This window comes from Sciurus carolinensis, chromosome 17 (genome assembly GCF_902686445.1).
Source record: "Sciurus carolinensis chromosome 17, mSciCar1.2, whole genome shotgun sequence".
Taxonomy (NCBI): Eukaryota; Metazoa; Chordata; class Mammalia; order Rodentia; family Sciuridae; genus Sciurus; species Sciurus carolinensis.
The window spans coordinates 16,011,493-16,029,303 of NC_062229.1; the positions used below are offsets into that span (position 1 = coordinate 16,011,493).

A 17,811-nucleotide genomic window follows, 5' to 3' on the forward strand; every position below is an offset into this window, starting at 1 on the left:
TGCTTGGAATGTGGGATAGTGAACTCAAGTGGAGCCCCTCCCTAAGTGTGGGTGGCACCACCCAATAGGAAGGAATAAAAGCTGGAACAACCAGGAAGCAGATGCAAATGCAAATGTAAGCTCCACTCTTCCTGAAAGGGTTCTTGATTGCTGCTTCATCCTCTGAGGATACTGGACTCTTGCTTCTTCACTTTTCCAAAGAGGACTTTGCAAGTGATTCTCCAGGTAGTTTCCAAAAGCTCTGGTCTCAGACTAGGGTAGCACTGTTGATCCTTATTGTTCTGGGTCTTATGTGTCTCGGACTGTGCAGCTGCTGGTTCTTCCAGCTTTCCAGCTGCAGACAACCATTGTGGACTATCCAGCTTCTGGTCATGTAAGCCGATGTAATAAATTTCCTTTTATAATCATACTTCCTGTTAATTCTGATCCTCTAGAGAACCCTGATTAATACACTGTCTTTGTCCCCTTTGGATTGCCTGCTCAATAAGGAAAGGATTTTTGTTGGTTTATTCATTGCTATAGCCCCTATACCTCACTTGGGTTCTGGCACATAGTAGTTGCTCAATAAATATTTATGTAAATAAATGAATGGACATAACATTTAGCACAGAGAGCAGTTATCAGCCACTCTGAGCAGTGGCTAACCTTAGTGACATCAAGTACCTGACTAGCTCCTGAGTGGCCTTCATGTGGTGATCACCAGCAGCTTGGTTTCCAACAGTAGGAATCTCCAGGTTTTCAACAATGGGAATCTCTTGGCATCTACACACCTCAGAGTCCAGGTTCAAGCCTTACCCCAGGAAGCACTGTTCTATTTTAGGCATAGGGATGAAATAAAGAACAAAACAGATAAAAATTCTTGTTTTTGTGGATCTTTTTTCTTTGGCACATGCTGTTCTACCTCGAATCCACCCCCACACCCAACCCTAGGCCACCTAATTCTTCAAAACCCAAGAAGTGACTACTGTGAAGCAGCCTTCATTATAGCTCCAACTCTAGTACTGGGAGCGGTGATGGAGGATGGGAGAGCAGTTACTGAGATCAGGGTCTCTGATGCTCTCAGGACTGTGGCATGCCTGGTGCCTGGGAATGTTTCTGTGCAAGGGCTCAGGATACCTAGCTGCTGTGGCAATGCCCTGTTTGAGGAGGCTCTGTGCAAGAGCCAGGTCAGTTCTAACCTTGATCTCAGGCACACACTTCCGGGAAGGAAGGAATTCTTATGCTAGACAACCACAGTGTTTCACCAGCTCCCCTTCTCTGGTTCCTGCCTGCCTTCTAGCAACTTTTAACAAAGGACTTTCTTGAGAGCTACACAAACCTCCTAACATCGCACTTTGCAACCATGGATTGCTACTGTGGAAAAGCTACATAGATGCCCTAGTTTCTGTAATGTTCCTGAATAAAAGAATAATGCTTGCAGTCTTTAACCTGATAAGGAGACATATATAAATAAAGATTGCTGGCATAATTCTTCAGAACTGTATCTCCATCAGAGAGCAGGCACCACCTGATCCCAGCCTAATATTCAAGATCTGTATCTGTCAATCTTTATTTTCCAATACCCCTTCACCCCTCAGAGTTTGCCCAGTGATAGCTCCAAGTGTAGCCCATTCTAATAGAAATTTCTTCATGATGTTGTCAGGCTGCCAATAAGCAGATCCTGAGGTAGGTGTTGGGAGGTACGTGGTTTTCTGGGCATAGACAGTTGAGACACATTCCATTTGTTGGGGGAGGGATGGAGGCTGAGGCACACAGGAGTTTTGGAGGAGTAGGGGTGAGGATGCACGTGAGTTTTGCAGGGTAAGTGTTGGAAAGCATGTGACTTGTTGGGGGGATGGAAGATGGGATATACATAACTTTTTTGGGGTGATGGGGCACATCATTTGCTGGAGGTGAGAGTTTGGACACACATGGTGTTTGGGATGCACTTGATGTTTTGGGGGGATGCAGGGGGTGAGAGGCACATGATTTTTGCAGGACAATGAGGGTTGGATGTACCTGGTTTGTTGGGGCAGTCTCAGAAGAGGATACTGAGGAAGCAGGAGGAGGCGCGAAGCAAGGACGTGGTTTCAGCAGAGGTTGAGCCTCAGCCTCATCCCATGGGAGTACGGGAGTCTGCGTGGTGTGGTGGATCTGTCCTGAGGCAGGCATTCGTTCACACAGGCCCGCCTCAGTCTTCGGCTGTGGGCTGCGGCAGGGGCGGGGTTCACACAGCAGGGGCGGGGTTCAGACACAACCTGGGACTGCTTCGCAGGGCCCCAGGCACACGCACCATTGGCTCAAACCTCTCTCTGCAGCAGGCTTTCCCATTGCCTCAGGCATTACCACACAGGTTGTGCGAAGGTCACTTCCTCTTCATTTTAGAGTGCTCAAAATAACGATGATTTCCCAAGAGCCACTTCAAGTCATAGTAAAGATGGGGGTGAGCAGTTTCTACACAATTCTTTTATTTTTACATTTATGTTTTCATTGTTTATCTTTTTAAAAATTTGAGACAGGGTTTCACTAAGGTACCCAGGCTGGCCTTGAACTTGTGACCCTCCTGCCTTAGCCTCCTGCCTCAGCCTCCTGCGTAGCTGGCACGCACCATTGCATGGGCAACTTTTTTACATTTTTTTTTTTTTTTTTTTTTTTTTTGCGGTGCTGGAGATCAAAACCAGAACCTTGTGCATGCTAGGCAAGCAAGCCCTTTATCACTGAGCTACATCCCCAGCCTAATCTTTTACTTTAAATAGACAAACAATAATTGTGTACCTTTCTGGGGTGCAGTGTGATGTTTTGATAGATGTATACATTGTGGGATAATTATATCAAGCTAGTTAACTTTCATTACCTCCCATTTTTAATAGAACATTTACAATCTATTTTTAAAAGCAAATTTGAATTATACATTTTTATTATCTACGGTCACTGGGCTACTCAACAGGTCTTTTAAAAACTTATTCCTCCAACTTGTTACAACTTGTTATATTTCCAAATAAATGAAGAGGAGTCTGAAGGCTCCCAACACTGAAGTGATAAATGTTGGAGGAGATGCAAATTCTAATTACCCTAAATGGATCATTACACATTCTCTACATGCATCAAGTTATCATATTGTAATCTAGAAATATATACAAAGATTATAGGTCAATAAGAATAAAAAAAGCACACAATACCCAACCTGTGGAACCAGGTGTCCATCAACAGATAAATGAATAAACATATACATATCTCACCCCTAGTAATGGGCCCCATCACCATCCAAAAATTATAGGAATTTTATTCAGTCAGAAAGAAAAATGAACTTATGTAATTTTCAGGAAATGGGTGGAAATTGAGACCATTATGTTGATACCGCCGTTTACCGGTGACGAGTTCTGCTTCTTCTAATGTTGAAGATTAAGCACTAGAGAAGCAGCCAAGGCAAGCATATTAAGCAGGTTTATTTAAAGGGAATAATACAGACTTCTCCCGGCAGGGAGAAGGGGGCCATGGCTGATGTTCTAAAGTCCCAAGAAGTGAGCACACCCTGCATCTTTTATAGGTTAAAGTCTCTTTTGTTCTCCAGTTCTTTCCTCCCTAATCTCTCTCCTTCCTGCCTACGTGACTAGGCCTGGTTTTGCATTACTGAGAAACCATGGGCAGGGGGAGGGCCAAGGTGATTCAGGCGGGTAAGGGCCAGGGGGCATTAATTAGCATCTCCTTGCTTGCAGTCCTTGATAAAGGCAGGTAAATTTGGTAATCAATGGGCTCCGGAGATCTTTGACATTCCATTCTTCCAGGGGCAGTCTCCAACTTCCAAAGGCAGATGGCTTCATGGCTTTATTTCCTCGAATTGACCCGATTTTCTATTTCTACACTAACTACCTGTCCTTAATTCTGGCTTCAATGTTACGTGAGTAAGCCAAACTCAGAAGGTCAAGGGTCATCTGTTTTCTCTCATATGTGGAAGCTGGAGAGGGAAAAGGAAAAGCAAGGTGGGGAGAGTCTCATAAAAACCGAAGGGAGATCAGAAGAGTAGAGGAAAGGGACGGGGGAGGGAGGAGGGAAGGGGAAGGGAAATACAGGGGAAGGATATTGGTCAAATTCTATTGTTATGTTGTGTGCAGGTATGCATCTGTAAAAACAAATCCCACCACCGTGCACAACTATGATGCACCAAATTACAACGTGGGGAAAAAAGAAAGAGAAAGAAATAAAAAAGTAAAATCCGGCTCATCAGCAGCAAAAAGCAGGCCCCACAAGCCTTATCCCTTTGGTGTAGTGGTTGGTCTTTGCACCACACTGCCACCTTCTGGTAAAATTAAGGAGTGATATTTGAAGTTGCTTGGAGAGCTGTATTTATGATGCGGAAGGTAGGTTTAAACCTTCAGGGTGTGAAGAGTGAGCAAATTGTACAGAGGTGTTAGCTCCTTATGTTCAATGTCTGTGGAGAACTGTGACTTAAGCCATGGCTTCTGATTCCCTCATGGCTGTGTTTACCTGGGAACTACCTGTATGAAGGTGCAGGTCAGGATGGCCCAGTTGCTATGGTGACGATGGGCCAGAGGAGGCTGCCGGTGAAGGTGCTCAGCTGTAATCAGCTGGAAACTTGAGCTCAGGCACCAAATCCCTTGGGTAGAGGACTCTGGGCATAACAAGATGACCTCTATGTCTGCATCCTTCGGACGGCCTGCTTTGCTGAAACTTTCCCACAAATAACTTTCTGATGACAAAAACCTATATAGTAAAACATGCTGAGCTAGCTCTGGTGTCAGTCAGGCCTCATCAGGGCTTGGTTGTCCTACCTGGCCCCAGCTTCTTCTCTGTGTGTGTCTGTCTTTTCTTCACCACCCGACCCCCCACCCCATTGCCCCTCTGGTTTCTGAATTAAGGGCTGGTGCTGGTTGCAGGAAATGTCATCTTCAATCTATTGTTATATTCTTATTACACTTGAACATTCAGGCCCAAAGATAATCAAGTTAATAAAGTAACTTTAGTGACCAGGGCATGGAATGGGGAGTCTTTCCACATGAAACAGTCTTCACAGGTACCCATGCATGCATGTATCTGACCTCTGTCCATCTATCCCTCAGCTTACCCTTCCATGCATGTTTAAGACAAGCTGCCTCAGTGCACGGTGACTTCCTGTCAGCTTGATTCATTTTACTCAATATTTATCTTCTCACATTTAATTTGGGGTGGATCTTGCTTCCAGCTACTTTTCTTCACTGCCAGTTTATTGAGGTATGGTTGAAGAAAATAAAACCTGAATATATTTAATTCGTGCAATTTGATGTTTTGAAATATATACATGTTGTGAAATAACCATGACAATCACGCTAATTAACATATTCATCATCTCACCTAATTACCATTTTGTTGTGTGTGTGTGGTGAAGACACTTAAGATCTACCCTCTTAGTAAATTTTAAGCACACAATGCGCTGTGGTTAACTGCTATGTGTGAACAGCTCCAGAACTCACGCATCTCACAGGACTGAACCTGAAGCCAGAATTGGGGACAGGCAGTGAGTGTAGAAATAGGAAATCGGGTCAGATCAAGAAAATAGAGGCCATCAAGCCATCTGCCTCTGGAAGTTGGAGACTGCAATGGGAGAATGGAATGTCAAGGACCTGCAGAACCCATTGATAACCAAATTCACCTGCCCTTGTCAGAGACTACAGGCAGGAAAGTGCTGATTAATGCCCCCTGGGCCCTTGCCTGTCTGAGACACCTTGACCCTCCCTCTGCCCCATCGCTTTTCGCTTTTTACATTTCAAAACCAGGCCTAATCCCGCAGGCAGGAAGGGAAGAGATAAGGGGAAAGAATGGGAGAATGAAACCCATAAAAAGGACAAGATTTGCTCATCCCACGGATTCCGCCTTTGGGTCCCCTTCTTCCACCCGAGAGAAGTCTGCTTTTCCTTTTCTTTAATAAAGCTGCATTTTCCACTCTACATTTGCCTCGGCGTGCTTCTCCGGCGTTATACTTCAACACCTGAGGAAGCAGGACTCGTCACCGGTAAACAGCGGTATCAAACCTTCCACCCTTGAGCAAAGTTTCCTTCCCCCCTCCCTCCAGCCACTGGCAACAACCCTCTGCACTGCTACTTTTTAAATTTTTTCAGGAGAAAATCACTTTATTCTAATAAACTCAAAGAATGTCAGAACAACTGGCTTAAGGAGGGCACAGAAACATTTGACCAACTCCAAATCTGAACCAACTCACTGAACTTCCATACAATTAGCACTCTCTTTTGCTGCCATTCAGAAACATTGAAGCTATTAGGTGAGGATTTACACTGCAGTTTTACATTTCATACTTTCACTATCAATTACATTTTTATGCTAAAGTAACTCGGTCATCAGAGCCGATTTTCCATTTCTTCAATTTGAGCCTCTGGATTCGACTAATCCGTTAGCAATTCTGCACTACTTCAGCACCTCAATGAAACCCTCACAGAGCTTAACATCAGCCTGGTTCTGGGCACACTCCAAAAATTTCATAAAAGCAAGGGCCACCAAGTTGCTGCTGCTGGGCTGGGGAGATAGCTCAGCTGGTACAGTGCTTGCCTTGCAAGCACAAGGCCCTGAGTTCGATCCCAAGTACCGCAAAAAAAAAAAAAAAAAAAAAAAGTTGCTGCTGCTGCGCTGGCTAGGCTCCCTGAGGCCCCTCGAGGCGATATCGGGCTTTGAGGGCTCCTCAGCACTCCCTCTGCTGAAGCCTCCCGTGATGGCATGGCCCAGTGTGTGCCCCACATCAGAGCCCACAGCCACACCTGCTGCAGTGGTTGCCATTTGAGCTGCATGGCTGCCGGGGTGCTGCAGCAGGTGAGCCCACTGCAGCTGGTGGGGTTGCAGCTGGCGGCTGAGCTGCTGGTGCTGGCCTGGGTGCAGCTCATCTGAGGGGCCCGGCTGGCTGGGGGCACCACTCGAGAGGTGCAGCTCCGGCTTCCACACGGCATGCTAAGTGTGCGTTGGCTACTTCTTAAATAGTCACTTTAACAGGTGTGAGGTGCTACTCGTCATGGTTTTAATTCACATTTCCCTGATGATTAGGGTTGAATATTCTTCATACACCTGTTAGTCATTTATATGTCCTCTTTTGAGAAATGTCTATTCAGTTTTTTTTTTTTTTTGCCATTAAGTTTCAGGTTGGGAAGAAATACATTCATGACATTAACACAAGTTGATATTCTTTCCTTCATTAAAAGAGCATTTTAATGGAAATAGTTCTAGAGACTAACATCAGAGAGTTGGTGCGAAGGAAGTTTGGAAATAAGAAATGCCAAGGCAGAAGAACAAGTATTTTGTTGTGTAATTAACCCATAACACTGATATATTTTGAGTATTGATTATAAAATACATTGTAAAAATATTTATGCATCATTTAGATACAGTTTTACTGCTTCACTTTGGCTTCATAGTATTGCAATGTGTGGAATTAGTTACTGTTGAGTTCTAATGGATGCTTGGGTTGCTTCTGGTTTTATTTTATTTTCCTTGGGCTCGGTGGCACATGCCTGTAATCCCAGAGGCTCAGGAAGCTGAGGCAGGAGGATTGGAAGTTCCAAGGCAGCCTCAGAAACTTAGTGAGGCCCTGAGTAACTCAGCAAGACCCTGACTCTAAATAAAACATAAAAAAGGGTTGGGGATGTGGCTCAGTGGTTAAGCGCCTCTGGGTTATTATTACTATTATTTTTGTGGCACTGGGGTTGGAACCCAGGGCTGACGAATGCCAGGCAAGCACTCCAGCACCGTGTTGCATCGCCAGGCCCCTCCAGTTTTAACCTATGACAAACACTGCCCAGTGCGCATTCTCCTGAGCTACCACACTCGGGAGAGCAGAGGAGCAGACAGACGCTGCGGAGGGCGTGGGTTTGTCAGGCTGATGTGTCGCCTCTCTCTCTGCCACAGCAGACTTCCCTGCTGCTGTGCTGCTGCGGACAGACTCGCAGTGCGAGCAAGGGCCCCCAGACAGGTGCCTTGGATCACTTTGGAGAAATACAGGGGACGAAGGTACACGTGGTCCTAGCTGTAGCTCACCAATTAGCCTACCTGGGGCCATGACATTTCTTAGGCAGAAGACGTGTGGGGCCGCAGTCGGTGTCATCAGTGGGTGTTGGCACTGAGCCCTAAGGAACACCAAGTGCTTCATGTGCTTTGTGTGTATGTGGGCAACACGCATACCAAGAAGCTCTTCACCCTCCTCGATTTCACACACACACACACACACACACACACACACACACACGATCAACTTCCTTTAAATGAACATGTCTTATGAGTATCATTGATCCCATTTGTTTTAATTAGGAAAGAGGGGATTTTAAAAAATATTATTGATAATAAGGTTACTTTATCAAAAATATAGTGATGGGCTGGGGTTGCAGCTCAGTGGTAGAGCGCTTGTCTTGCATGTGAGGCGCTGGGTTCGATCCTCAGCTCCACCTAAAAATAAAAAAAAAAAAAGTATTGTGTCCATCTACAACTAAAAAAATGTTTTAAAAAATATCAGATCAGTCAGTATTTACTGAGGACTGTAAGTGCTTTACACGCAGGTGCTGTATCATCCAATCCTTAGTGAAATTCCATCATTGTCCCAATTCCACTATATATTTTAAAGGAAATAAGAAAATTTATTTTGAGCCAAATATGCATGGTCATGGCCCAGAAACAGAGCTGAGTTATCTTGAATGACCTATTCCACTGTAGAAAAGATTAGACAAACTTTTATAGTCCCAGAACAGAAGGAGTAAATCAATGCATTTACCAATTACATGGTAATCGGGCTGGAGCATCACCTGGGTGGGCTACGGTAGGGTGGGAATCTCTTCTACAGGTTTTAGATGTTACAGCATTCTCAGCTTTACCATTTCCACCATCCTTGTTGTGGTTCAACAATTTTAGACTGAACACAGAGAAGTTAAGTAGATCATGAGTTGGTTAATAAGAACTGAACTCCACAACTCTTAACCATTACACCATCGTATCCTTGAAAAATATAAAGCAAAACCTGTCAGAAATACACCTGCATTTTCTTGCAACATTTTAGTCAGCTTTTTTGCTGCTGTGACTGAAAGTCCTGACTGAACAATTGTAGAGGAGGAAAAGTTTATTTGAGGACTCACAGTTTCAAAGGTATTAGTCCATAGAATGCTGCTCCATTCCTCAGGGCTCGAGGTGAGGCAGAGCATCATTGTGGAAGAGTGTGGCAGAGGGCAGTGGCTCAGATCATAATCAGAAAGCAGAGAGAGATCTCCACTTGCCAGATACAAAAGTATATCCCAGAGCCACGCCTCCTCCAGCTGCAACCTACCAGCCTTCAATTACCGCTGACTTAATCACTTGTAGGGGATGAATTCACTGATTGGGTTCAGGCTCTCACAACCCAATCATTTCTCTTCTGAACCTTCTTGCATTGTCTCACATGTGAGCTTTTAGGGGACACCTCACATTCAAACCATAACAATATTCTAACGTTCTTTTCTAAGGTTTGAGTTTGTAATCAATCTGGAATTTGTTTTAGTGAATGATGTGAAATAAGGACCTATTTTGGTTTGATCCTTTAGTCAACTGACCCAATGGCTTCCTTGTTCCAGTGATTTTAATATTTCCTCTAAGATGGGCTAGACATCTACAGACTGCTGGATATCTACCCCAGTCTGCTTCCAAGCTCTGCTTGTCTATGCTTATGCCCCTGATCTCTTGCCACGGCTCATTACCCAACATCCTCAGGTTGCATATTTCCCCGCACCTGTTCTAACCTACACTATACCTCCAACTTGCAAGGGTCCTCATCCACCTCACTGGCCACACCCCGAATCTTAATAGTCGCTCTAAGGACCCACCTTCAACAAACTTTTCTATGCCAAATTTCTTCATTTTCCCTTCATATCTTATCATTTAAAAAAAAATTCTGCTAATGTAGCATAGACTACAATGTGTTGAGTTCATTTTATTGGACTTGAGCAACACCATCTCCTATCTGTAACTCCCCCAATTCTTCATTTTGGAGCATTTTTGTACAAAGCAACATCTCACCTTGGTAACCCTAGTACCGAGCATAAAGCAATCAACTGATGCTCCAGAGGTATTTGTTGAAAGAACACACACGTAAGTTTCATACATAAAAAATATTAGGGAACCAGTTAGTGATCCTTTCTGGGGAGGAAAACTTAAATTAGCCACCCCCATTTGAACTTTTCCTACATAACTACAAAACAAACATATTACCTTTTGTTATGTATATATTTACATAACATGTAATTTTTGGAAACAAGAGTCAGACCTCCTATGTATTGTCTTGGACAGATCTGCACATCTTTTTCTCATGAGAAAGGCAAGATGTGGAAGCAATTAAATATATACTCCTATTTTTAATACAAATTATAAAATTTTTATTAGAAATAAAAACTTAGGTATGGGTAAGTTTTTGTAGGGCACTGGATTTAGTCAAAGGAGCAAAGCATAAAGGGATAGTGTCAGGAGATGGAAACTTAAATATTCCTGACTGGTCAGCGAGCCCCGCCCCTACCCCGCCCGCCACCCAAGCCCCACCCCTACTCTGTCCTTCAAGCGTAGACCCCGCCCTATCTCGGGCGGTCCGACCTAAACCCCGCCCAATCCCCGCCCCTCGGCTATAGGCCCGCCCCCAGTCCCACCCTCCTGGCCGTGTCGGACCCCACTCTGGAGTCTACTGTAACCCCTGTGGAAGGAAGTTAGAATTTCTCCTACGAGACTGAATGAGGAAGGGGTCAGGCATCCGCGGCTCCCTAAAACACGTCTGGCTTCGAGAGCCGAAGACCTGGGCACTTCCGTTCCCGGCTGCCCCGAGACCGGAAGCGGAACTGCGCGGCGGCGGCGGACGTCTGCGGCCGTGCGGGACTGCGCGGCTCGCGACGGTGGGAGTGTCTCCGGCCGGTCTGCAGGTGCGGCCCGGCCCCTCGGGAGGGCGGGGCGGGGAGGACGGTCTGCCTGGCGCTGGGAGGGGCCGCAGGGCCAAGGACAGCCCAGACCTGGCCGGAGGCACTGGCTTCTCGCGGTGGTCCTAGGGCCCGGATGAGGCCCGCGCAGCTCGGGCCTCGCGGCCCCTCGGCCCGCAGCTCGCCCCCGTCTGCTCAGGGTCTGGCAGGCGGGATTGTCATTCTGTCGAAAAGGATCCCCGTAGTACAGTCCAGGTCTGGCTGCTCAGGAATGTGCTGACGCCGGCCCTATCCATCTCCTGTTCTCCCAGATTTATAGGAAAAATACATTAATAGGACCCTTCCCTGCCTCCCTTATGCAAGATAACTATGTATTACTAATTCAAGTTTTACAAGACATTTAATATTGTCTACTTTGGGCAACTGTAAAGTTAGGTCTGGTGTACATGTGCAAATTGTTTGAGTGACTTGTCAAATGTATTTAAAAATCGAAGGGATGAATTAGGGGATTTATTTTGGTGACTGACAATTTGTGGTCCCTTAGCTTAATCTCTCTCTCTTTTTTTAAAATTTATTTTTATTGTAAACAAATGGGATACATCTTGTTTCTCTGTACATGAAGTAGAGGCATACCATTTGTGTAATCATACATTTACATAGGGTAATAGTTTTAGATTCATTCTGTTACTTTTTTCCTTCTCCCCATCCCTCCCATCAGCTTAATATCTCTTATCTTCTCTTCGTTTCTTCTTTTCTAGTCCTTCCCTTCCTGTTTCTCCTATTGGGGATTGGACCCCAGGGTGCACTTACTACCGAGCTACATCCCCAGCCCTTTATTATTTTGACATTGGGACTCCCTAAGTTGCCATGACTGGACTCCAAATTGTGATCCTCCTGCCTCAGCCTCTGGAGTAGCTAGGATTACAGGTGTGGTTCACCAGGCTGGGATGTTCCTTCTTTCTTTTAAGTGAGTTTTTAATTTATGACTTTGCTTTGGCTATGGCCATCAGCTTTTTATTTTTCCTTTTTCCCCCCTTTTTCCTCACTGTGAGATGAATGTATCTTAAGGAAAGTTATTTCTCAGTATGTCACAAATGTTATTATAAAGGAAAAAGTAAGACTCTTCTTTTCAAGTGGGCACCAGTCCTTACCCCAAACTTGTGAACTATAAATCTTTAAAACATATGGGACTCCAGGAAAAGGATTAGTTCTGTTACCAGAAATTGAAACTGAGTTGGCCATAAGTGGGATGTCTTTCTTGATAATGGAAAGTAACTTCTATTGAGAAATGAAGAAAAATTAACCCACTGTGCCCAGATGAATCCAGGTTTTAAGGAGGGGAATGACCTGATTATGTTTGTGATTTAAACAAAACATTGGCTTTTGGGTTGAGTATGGAGTTTAGGATGGAGAAGAATGAATGCAGAGTTTATCTAGGTGCTTCAGTAACTTCAGAACTTACGGGATGGTAGAAAGGACTTGATGACTGTTAAATCAGAAAAGTTAAAATAATTGTGATATGTGTAGAAGGTAGGATTGAGAGAATTTGATGGACGATGTGTTTTGTGTGTCCCATGAGCAGGGCTCAGCAATCTGTGGCCCACAGGCAAAATCTAGTTCACTGCTGGCTTATACAAATCAAGTTTTATTGTAACCCATTTGTTTAATGTGCTGTCCATGGCTTTTTTTGTGCTCTAAGCATATAGTTAAGTCGATGTGACAGAGACCACATAGCTCATAAATCCTAAGACATTTGTGCTTAGACCTTTGCAAAAAGTTTGCAGACCCATAAACGTAGAATACTTAGTACACATCAAGCACTGTGCTGATGGCTGGATGTGGAGTCCTGAAAAGAGTGGGCACAGGTCTATCTATGCTTATCAGAGAGCTGGAGAGAGACAGGCAAACTCACCTAAAGGAATAAATATGAAATTACAACTTGAAAGAGCAGGAAAGGAAAAGTAGAGGGTGTTAGAGGTAATTTGAAGGAATATAAGAAGAAACATGATTCCTTCATGAGGTTTGAGGAGCCAGTAGGAATTCCCAAGGACTGTTGTCTGAAAGGCCACACCGTGTTGCTTATTGGGATAAATTCCCTATAAGGATTTTTAGCTTGCTGCCTTGCTGGAGGTCCACAAAAATGGAATAACCTGGCTCAAGCCCTGCTTGGTACCCTGCCTGCACCCTCGCCTCCCTTTTTATTTTTATTTTGTTTAACATTAGTATCTCTTTTATTGCAGGGAGGACATCTACTGAGATCTTGAACCCTGGAGCTGATGTCATGGTGAGGAGATTGGGGGAATCTGGATGCTTGAGGTGGGGCTGATAACCGTGTATTCTGGGCTCTATTTTCTCCTCACCCCAACTGAGGGAGAAAGGGGAGAGGTAGTGTGGAGCGCCCTCATTCCTGCCCCAGAGGACCTGGGGACCTCTTTTTATGCATGACCTCTAGAAGGAACTGTTATGGGAGGAGAGCCCCTCACCCCCCAAGGCACTGTTTGCAGAGTGGGGACTCCTCCAGGACCATCCCTGCCATCCTTTGTGAGACTTACTGAGAATACATGTGGCTGTACACATTTAATTTAAATTAGTTAAGATTCAATGAAATAAAGACTGCATTTCTCAGTCACCTAGCTACATTCCTCAAGGGCTCTGCAGCTGCACATGCTTTTTTGGAAAGTACAGGCTGAACATTCCCACGATGACAGTGAGCACTAATGGACAGCACAGCTCTAGAGAATTTGGAGATAAGGAGGTCATGCAGTTTCTCAGATACAATGGAAGCCTATTTTAACAAATATAAAAGATTATTAAATGTTGGCAGTTGACCCCTTATATCTGGAGACCCCTCAGATCCTCTGCAGATCTGCGTTTGTGGTTTCAGTTACTCACAGTCATCGGAGAAAGGGTGATTACAGTACATCAGGAGATTTGGGGGAGGGCGTGGAAATAGGCCACATTTGCATAACTTTTACTATAGTAAATCGCTGTAATTTTTCTGTTACTGTTAATCTTTTGCTGTCCCTAATTTATAAATTAAACTGTATCATGTGTATGTACAAAAGAGAAAGAACTTGTTACATATAAGTTTGGTGTCGTCTGTGGCATTAGGCATCATTGGGGGTCTTGGGCGTATCCCCTGTAGATTAGAGGGGTACTGTACTCTAAGTATTGGGAGGGATCCTAGGGACTTCACAGAAATTACGATGTCAAACCCAAATTTGTGATGCTATAACTAAGAAGTCTAAGAAAAGTCTATGAAGTTGGGATGAACAAGTTCTGCCATCACTGGTCAGCTGAATTACGGAGAGAGCCAAATTTACACTTCAGGATTTGTGCAAATGTGAAAGGAAAGTAAACATTTCACCTCGGTGGGCCGTGTGGTCACTGCTGCAGATACTCAGTTCTGCCATAGTGGCATAGAAAGTCAGATGTGTTACAGATGGGTGTGTCTGGGTGCCAAAACAGTGTCCTCGTCATGCCTCCCAGAGTGACGGGAGGCCAGATTTTCTGTCTCCAGGTGTAGAGAGAGCTCCCTGTTGCATGTCCTTGCGTGGGGGTCTCACTTCCCTGTGATAATTAGTTGTCCTTTGCAGTGGTCGGGGGTGATCTCTGCTGACCCAGAACATGTGTGCTTTTTAAGGAGTCAGTCACCTTTGAGGATGTGGCCATGGGGCTCATGCAGGAGCGGGCATTGCTGGATGAGGTGCGGAGGGACCTGTGCAGACACCTGATACTGGACGACTGCCAGACCCTGACCTGCAGGGGTAAGGCCAGCATCTCGCTGTTCCTGCTGCACAGGTGCCAAATACTTCCTAAGTGTCTGCCCTGGGGACAAGCAGATGTGGTTTAGGCTTTGTGGGGTTTATTGTCTGCCGGCTTCCCTAGATTTACAAAGCTTCATTTGTTGCACTGGCTTCATTCTTTCTATAGCGAGGATGTCTGTGGGCCTCACTGAACTTGGCCCTGGAAAAGGGTTAAGAGAGTCTCTGCCTCTTGGGGCAGAGAGGAGGGGATTGTGATTTGGGTTAGTATTAGTCTGTTTTCTGTGCTGTTACAAAACACTGAAGGCTGGATACTTTATAAAGAAGAGAGGTGTATTTAGCTCACATGTTTGGAGAACATTAGTTCAAGATCTGGTGGCCCCATGGATTCAGCTTCTGGTGGATGACTCAGTGGTGGAAGTGCATGCAGATGCGATCACATGGTGAGACAGGAAACCATGGAGAATCAGGGCCAGGCTTGCTCTTTTTATAACAATTCACTCTTATGGGATGGGAGCTAATGGGGGTCCTGCGAGACTACACTAACCTTCTCTGAGAGCAGTGAAGCAACCTACCCCCTCCTCCCAAGGAGGATTGTCTGTCCAGCGCCTCAACCTTTGTGGGGGTGGGCACACCCAGACCATAGCCAGACCTCTGCAGGGTGCTGATGAAAGAGCTTTGCTGAGTGCACTAACAGGTGGGCATGGTCACTCTGCTGCCCGGCATCCTTGTCCGCTTCACCATCTGAAGCCCATGTTGCGCTGAGCTGGGGTGAATTTGTTGCCCTCTGCAAGCCACCGGCCCTCAGCTCTGCACCTCTCTAGGCGCAGGGACTCCCCCGTGCGAGCCCCAGCTGGCCTTCCTGTTGGGGCCAAGAGCAGAGCCAAGGGCAGTGGAAGGAAGGTGCGTGGTGGTTCTACTTCTCTCTTTCTTAGCCACACTTGTTGTTCAGTTCCTCTTGAAATTTAACATTCCCATGTGTGTTCTTTTCTTTTTTCTTCAAAACTGGAGGTTGAACCTGGGACCTTGTGTGTGCCAGCAAGTGCTCTGCCACTGAGCTGTATCCCCAGTGCTATGTGTGTTCTTCAACTAGTTGCTTTTTACTTGTTTTTCTAATAACACCCCTTTTTTGGAATTATCAGTCTCAATCCTCATATAATCTCTAGCTAGGAAATCACCTTTCATTTCATCCTCAGATCTTTGACTGCTAAGTTCCTCACACAGACCTACTCATGGATGCCTTATTATTTTTTAGTATTCTTCCAAGTTTAGGCTCAGCATTAAAATAAAAGCCTACAGATATATACACATGTGTGTCTGTGTCTGTCCCCCCACCTCTCTCCTCCTCTGACCCTCTTTATCTAAGGGTTCTGCATCTGTAAATTCAACCAACCATAAATAGAAAATATTTGGAAAAAATTGCCTCTGTACTTTGGACATACGGCACATATAGATACACATGCAGACTTTTTTCTTGTTATTACTTTCTAGGGTACAACTATTTACATTCTATTGGGTATTATTATCATTATTTTTGGTACCTGAGATTGAACCCAGGGCACTCAACCACTGAGCCACATTCCCAGCCTTTTTTGTATTTTATTTAGAGACAGGGTCTCATTGAGTTGCTTACTTAGGGCCTTGCTAAGTCACTGAGCCTGGCTTTAAACTTTTGATTCCCTGCCTCAACCTCCTGAGTGCTGGGTTTACGGGCATGTGCCACTGTGCCCAGCTCTGTTGGATACTATAAATTTTCTGGTGCTGACCTAAAATCTTTGGGAGGATGTGTGTAGGTTCTATGCAAATACTGTCTCATTTTGTACAAGGGTTTTTATTAACTTTGGATTTTGGTATCCAAGGTTGGACCTGGAACCAACCCTTTGTGGACATGGGTGTGTGTGTGTGTGTGTGTGTGTTCTATGTGTATGTGTGTTTGCTATATATGTATATATATAGATATAGATACGTAGGGTTGACTATACTTTTCCCTTTGTACCACCATTTCTTTCTGAAAGTAATTTTTGCTATTCATTTTAGACTGGGGATCTCAGTGCAGATGTAAAGAGTCAGCGTCTTTGCAGGGTACACTGGAAGACATACCATCCAGTGACATGCAGATGGTAAGATTTCTGGGATTATCCCTAGCTCCCTATTGCAGAAAAGTTGAAGAGTCTGTGAACTGGAAAACCAGCACCAGAACCAGGGAGACCTTTGGGGCAGGGGAATCTCCTCAAAGGGGAGCCATGTCAGAGGGGAGGTGTGACTTCTGAATTTGGGCAAATCGCAACTGTCTTCATTCTAGAAGTTTTTCCCAAGTACACATTTCCATCAGTGAGTCAGACATTGAGTGTGTAAAATGTGATTTACCTCTCTCTCTTTTTAAAAAATTTTGAATTTGTCCTTTTTAGTTACACATGACAGCAGAATGTGTTTTGACATATTGTACATACATGGTATGGCTTACTTCGCAACAATGATCAGAAAAACGTTGCCTGGTGTAGAAGCCCCATGAAAACCACGAATAGGAGAAAGCTCTGCCGTAGAGCAGACAGCATACTAGACTGAGGGAACTCGAGCTCTCTAAGCAAGACCTGCCTGGAAGGTGCTGAAAATGTGCTCACTGCAGGGAGCATCGCTGGGTCCTGGCTGGGCTGCTGGGGAGCCCTTCGCTGTCACTCACCTCTTGCTGGGAGCAACCTCCACCTAGAGAGAAGGAGATCAATGAGCTTAACCAGGGCAGCAGGGACTCTGGGCAACATGTAATCTGGGTCTGATGAGAGAACAGGCAAAGGAGAGGCCACTTTGATTTTAAAGAATGTGGGCAGGTAGTTGGGGATCCTTCAGAATCCTTCCTGGAAGGTGCCCTTAGAACTGGCCTTCACGTTACTGTGCATGGAAGAATGCAGAGTCCCCTGGGTCCCCACTTGGGCTCTGAGTCCCTTCTTCCTCACGTGACAGGGATTCCCATTTTTGGGAGTTGGCAAGAGTTGGGGTTGGGTTTGGCTAGACTGAGCCCCAGAGCCTGGTCTCACTCCTCAGTAGTGTGCACTGCCTGTAGGACGCAAGGGGCTTCTGCTGCATCAGAGCCTCAACCCAAGCTGGGCCCACTTGTTCCAGAGCCAGTGAGGTCCCTGGGATTCCTCAATCTGCACCTTGTC

General features: G+C 45.2%; 2 long non-coding RNA genes and 1 pseudogene across 2 annotated transcripts; 1 reads left to right on the top strand and 2 right to left on the bottom strand.

Moving 5' to 3' along the window:
• Nucleotides 1–6,307: 6,307 nt before the first annotated feature.
• LOC124968876 (coiled-coil-helix-coiled-coil-helix domain-containing protein 2-like) lies at nt 6,308–6,929 on the bottom strand (annotated as a pseudogene).
• Nucleotides 6,930–8,268: 1,339 nt separating this feature from the next.
• On the bottom strand, nt 8,269–10,801 carry LOC124968584 (uncharacterized). The gene is made up of 3 exons (XR_007105777.1): nt 10,702–10,801; nt 8,738–8,875; nt 8,269–8,415 (listed from the first exon to the last, which is right to left on the bottom strand). It is a non-coding gene; the product is annotated as an uncharacterized LOC124968584 (long non-coding RNA).
• LOC124968582 (uncharacterized) lies at nt 10,658–17,175 on the top strand. The gene is made up of 4 exons (XR_007105775.1): nt 10,658–10,895; nt 13,130–13,173; nt 14,533–14,656; nt 16,691–17,175. It is a non-coding gene; the product is annotated as an uncharacterized LOC124968582 (long non-coding RNA).
• The last annotated feature ends 636 nt before the right edge of the window (nt 17,176–17,811 follow it).